The sequence below is a fragment of the Furipterus horrens genome, unplaced genomic scaffold (genome assembly GCF_987537825.1).
Source record: "Furipterus horrens unplaced genomic scaffold, mFurHor1.1.pri manual_scaffold_2, whole genome shotgun sequence".
In the NCBI taxonomy this organism is placed as follows: Eukaryota; Metazoa; Chordata; class Mammalia; order Chiroptera; family Furipteridae; genus Furipterus; species Furipterus horrens.
Genome location: NW_028327172.1, coordinates 68,361,586 through 68,367,585, shown reverse-complemented (window position 1 = coordinate 68,367,585; position 6,000 = coordinate 68,361,586).

Genomic DNA, 6,000 nt, shown 5'->3' with positions numbered 1-6,000 from the left:
TGAATGCTGAACCTCTAGAAGCTGTCTCAGAGACTGCTAATACTTTCCTCAGTTTTTTGGATTTTTTTTTCTTCTTCTTGTTCTGATTGGTTGTTTTTTGCTTCCTTATGTTCAAAGTCATTGATTTGATTCTCAGCTTCATCCACTCTATTGTTGTTTCCTTATAAATTTTTCTTTATTTCAGTTAGTGTATTCTTCATTTCTGACTGGATCTATTTTATGATATTGAGCTCCTAAGATTCTTGAACATCCTCATAACAAGTGTTTTGAACTATGCATCTGATAGATTGCTTATCCCCGTTTTGTTAAGCTGATTTTCTGGAGTTTTAATCTATTCTTTCATTTGAGCCATGTTTCTATGTCTCTTCATTTTGGCAGACTCCCTGTATTTGCTTCCCTGTATTAGGTAGAGTTGCTTTGGCTCCATGTCTTGGTAGTGTGGCCTATGTATTAGTGTGCTGCAGGGTCCTGTGACACAGCATACCCTATCACCCAAGCTGAGTATTCAAGGTGCACCCTTCAGGTCAGCTGAGCATACCCTCCTCTAGTTGTTGAGCCTTTTTTGCTGTTCGGAGGGAGTTACCCTGGCTAGTCAGCTGCAAGGATTGACTGAGACCACTTACCACCCAACTTTATTCTCATGGAGGATCAGCAGTGCAGGGTCAGGGTGGTGGTGCTCCAATATGGCCTTAGCTTTCCACTGAGTGTGCTGGCCCTGGAGTTACTGGGTGGTGCAGGCCAAGGTCAGCCCCCACTTGTGTTTTACCCAAGACCATCCTGCTGGAGCTATAAAGCAATCTGAGATGGATGCTACTTGGGCTGAACTTGCAGATTCCCTGGGAAGCCAAGCTATAAATCTAGGCTGGCTGCTGCTATTGCTATGCCTGTGCCTGTTATTCACTGAGACCAGTGTTTGCTTGTTTGATATGATTTAGGAAATTGGGTAGCATAAGCCAAGACTAGCCATTCATACGAAAAATTAGCTGGAGTGCGCTTATAAGTTGGATGGGGCAGAGTCTCTGGGTATCTCCAAAGTGGGTCAAAAATGTTAGCCAGGTTGATGGAGTCTCAGATATGGCACCAGTTTCTGGCTCTGTGGGGGGTGGGGTGGGAAGAATAGGAAAGGGACAATGACCTCTGTTTGCCTTGATGCCAGACACTGTACTTCCTCCATTTATGCCACTAGTGCCTTTCAAGCTGCTACCCTGGTGCTGGAGCTCAGAGGGAATGAGTCTGAGTAGATGAGTCCCTGTGTGAGCTCTTTAAGAGGAACTGCTTGGGGCTCCAGCAGCTTCTTCCACTGACTCAATTCCTGTTAGTTTTTGCAGCCAGAAATTGTGAGGACTTATTTTTCAGGCATTTGAACCCTGGGCTGGGGGCTCTGGTATGGGGCTGAGACTCCTCTGTCCTAAGATATTCCTCCCAAATTTTTATCCACCACAGGTGTGTGAGGGACCAGCCCATTTCATGTCTGCACCCCTCTTATCAGTCCGGATGGATGTGGTTTCTTTAATTCCATAGTTTTCAGACTTTCATTCAACTCTATTTCTGATGGTTCTGATTGATGGTTGTTCTATATTTTAGTTGTGGTTTTTATGTGGTTGTGTGCAGAAGTGAACCATGTCTCTCTCTTTCTCACTTCCTCACCCAGATGACCCACACTCACCTCATGCACTCACATATCCTCTCTCCATAGCTACATGCTCCATGACCCATGTCTGTAGGATTCCACAAAAGGGTCTGGGAGGGAGATTGAATACTGCAGCATAGCCATGGACTGCTGCTGGAAACACATACGAAGTTAGCTGGATGCGGAATTTGATAGTTCTTTAATATGGAACAAAATTCCGAACATTGGCTTTTGTCTTGGCTTTGCTGAAGACAAGGTTGGACCTTTTTGTGGTGAGATGGACAGAGATGTGTGTTGGAAAGTCAGGAGGGGAACACTTTTAAATTTACATCATCAAAAATGTTTACCATAGAACCCCACCCTCCCATGCAGGTCTCAGGAAATTCTCTTCTTCACAATACCACAAGAACTCCACTGATGACAATTAGAGGCCTAGAACCTTGAGCCTCATGAAATTAGCCTGTCCTCTGGCTAATCTGAAATTGAGCCATGTCAGTGATGGTTTCATCAGTCGGGCCTATGTAATAAAATCTCAATAAAAACTGTCTTTTGTTTGTTTTCAATTTTTTACTCTTTACTTATTTTTTTATTGGAACATACTTGACATACATTATTATAATACATTAGTTGCATGTGTACCGCATAGTGATTCAACTTCCATTTACATTGTGAAAGGATCACCACAGTAAGTCCTGTTACCATCTGTCACCATAAATAATATTACTGACTGCATTTTTCATGCTGTACATTTTATCCCCATGACTTCTTTTTTTATAACTAAAACTTTGTGCCTCTTGGTGCCCAATAATAACTTTTCACACCAAAGCTCAAAGCTCACATGAGCTCCTTGGTAATTAATACCCTGAATATTGTAACAAATAAAGGTGCTATAAGGGTAATGCAGCCAAAGTCCTCAGGAAAAGGACATGGAAGATTTACCTTTGGGGCACAACCAGACCTTACATTATGCATCTTCTCTTTTGGCTGGTCCTCATTTGAATCCTTTTTGCTAAAAATAAAATGCTAATTCTAAGTATAGAACTCTCTTGAGTACTTTGAGTCATTTTAGCAAATTATAACATCTGAGGGGGCAGTGGTACTAATGGTAAATGGCACCAGATGTTAGACCTCACATCCTTAAGTTTGGCTAAGAAAAAATTCAGAGCTAAGGACTCAAATACAAGCAATACATATATATTTGAGAGAGAGAGAAACAAACATAATCATCGATTTATTTTTCCACTCATCCATACGTTCAAACCCACAGCCTTGGCACATTGGGATGGTGTGCTCTAACCAACTGAGCTCCCTGGCCAGGGTGCAAAAGTTTATTCATAGAGTAACAGAGGTAGAAAAATTAAGCCATGGGAGAAGTGAGCCAGGTGGACTGCATGGGCTCAGAAAACAAGTTACAGGAACAAAAGAAGAGACCTTGGAGTTTAGGAGAAACAAAGCAAGGATACATGCCTTGAGGGAAGAAAGGGGGAGGAAAGACATGGGCATGCAAGGGAGAGGGAGGGAGGGAGAAGTGAAAGAGGGAGGGAGAGGGCAGGAGAGAGGAATAGTGAGATTAGTCCTTTGTCTTGAGGGCTTTTATCTGCTTCCCAAATGTGGGGAACCCTAAGAGAGGTCCAGGTTGAGGATCTCAATAGAATATTCATCAGCTTTCCAGGTGTGTCCTTTCAGGTTTGTGGTCTCCACTGGTTGGGGCAGAGGGGTCACTAGTCATTGCAGCTTGGTCCAGATGTCAGCCATGGCATAGCTTCATCTGGTTTTGCTGTTTTCTGGGCCTGGAGCCAAAACAGAACTGAGGCCTAGATGTTACCTCTAGCTTGACCAAAACTCTGTCTCTGTGGTCAACAGACCCCTTTATTCCTAAGATTATTTGATGTGGGTCAGAACCTCATTGTCCTGCATGCTTAATGCTTAAGGGAAAAGGCTTATATGGGAGTTGTATGAGGCTATTCTTTGGCCCCATTGTTCCTCCTCAATGGGATTCTTCCAAATCACTAATGACATGCCAGGGGAGGAGAGGTCAGGGGAGTGATATGACCAGTGATATCCTAGGGAAGAAATGGTCACTCTGTGAGGTGAGGTTCTACCCCAGTTAGGCCTGTCTCTAGATACCTGGAGCTTTCTGCCCTGGTGACCTTCAGTGCCTGGCCTATTGTTCCTACTCCGCTCATGCCTGTCTAATTGCCTACTATGGTGGGAACCCCTAAATTTGTAGCTAGTTTTCAGATATTTGTGTGGCCTTGGAACATCCCAGCTTATTGCAGATGTTTGAAGTGAGAGCAGTCATATGGAGACCTGTGCCTGGACAGTCAGTGTTAGAATTGCATTGAAACTGGCAAAAAGGTATGTAGATGTGGTATTATGCTTAATATACCTGGATATATGATTGTGGAAGTATTATATAGTCACCATAAATTATTTTGATTTTTTTCATTAGGTAATGAAAAAGCCACTTATGATTTTAGAATAAAGTAGCTATGGAAACAGGCCATTATTTAGAAATCTTGTAACTGAGAGAAACTTTATTTCTTTAAATACAAACTTTTTTTTTCTTCTTTCCTTTTGATTCAAACTGACCTTACTCAGCACCTTGACTTACCCACCTCCCTATCCCTTGCATGTTTATTTCCTTAATCATTAAGCCCTTAGGACAATGAGATTCTAGTCAGCATCAAATAATCTTAGACACAAAGACTTGGATCTATTTATATTCCATTTAGTAAATAATCAAAGATAACATCTAAGCTTCATTTGTGTTTCAGTTCCAGATGATCCCACCAACCACATCCTTGGGAAACCGGATTAAGAGATTCCAGATGCAATGATCAACTACCCACCCCCACTCTAGTGCTGAACAATCAATAGAAACCATAACCCTAACCAAGACCATAATTCCCTTAGTACCCTATATAAACCACCTTCTAGAAGCCATTGAGGAGCCAGGTCTTACAGCACTTACTTACCTGTGATTCCCCTTGGCTACATTCCCTTGACTAATAAACTTACTTTCTTGCCTGCAAACTCCTGTTTACATTTGATTGGGCTTTGATACATGCAGGCAAATGACCTAGTCTTGTAAGTATATTCATTTTTATAGAATATAGAATAGGATGGAGGGAGACAGGGGCTACTACAGGTGAGGCCACTTAGGGAATTCTCACTACCATCATATCAGAATAAAATTTTGTAAAAATTTGGTAGTGAAATAAAAAATAATTTCTTAATTTTTGAATAAACATTTAATAAAAATAATCAAAAGAGAGAATAAGAGTTAAAGGAATAAAAAATTATAGAACCAGAGAAGCTGATTTATGGTTTGACTTAGGGCACTGATCTCCCATTTAAATGAAATTTAAATACTAATAAATATTTTATATTACTAATATCAAAACTGGTCTTCATAACACAGAAGAGACACGTTTTGGGATATTTTATGGACACAAATCTCGTAATACCTTTGGGAAGTATTTTTATCAATATTTACTTTGAAGTAATAATAAACTATTGAGATACTGCATATAATGTTTCCTACTAGTATTTATCTTTCATATTCTCTTCTCTTCTCAACTAGATTATAAACTCTTGTGGGGCTATACAATCATTTCAAGCATGGTAAATATTGATGAAAATAAACATGCAATAATCTTGGCACTGCAATTCTTTTCATAGTTATGTAATTTAATGCCAGTTCATTGTATAATTAGGGAAGAAAGAGACCAAGAGTTGAAAATTAGACTAGATATCACACTCTTGTACAGCTCAACTTAATCAGACATTTAAAAATCTAATGGGTGAGAAGAGTGAAGGAATTGATCAAAGGAAAAAAAAAGGAAAACTCATGGACACAGATAACAGTATGGTGATTGCCACGGGGAAGGGGATGTGGGTGGAGGTAGAAGACAGTAAATGGGAGAAAAATGGCGATTAAAGGAGGCCTGAATTTGATTGGTAAGCACACAATACAATATACAGATGATATATTGTATAATTGTATACCTGAAACCTATAAAACTTTATTAACCAATGTCACCCCAATAGATTCAATAAAAATAATTTAAAAATCTAGAAAGTAGTGATTCTCATGTACATACTGATATCAGTAATGTTACACAACTATTCCATGGGCTATCTCCTTGGACATGCACCTAAATTAATATTTTCTTAGAAAATGCCTCAGTATTAATCATGAGGTGAAATACTGAACTAAATAAAGATCTATGCAAAAATTGTATTCTTTATCTAAAATTGACAAAGTGCTATTTTTATAATGTATTCAGAATGTCTCTTCTCCTTTCACTAGCCAAGAACTAGGAAAATGCTTTCTATATCTATATATGAAATTTTCTATATTATAT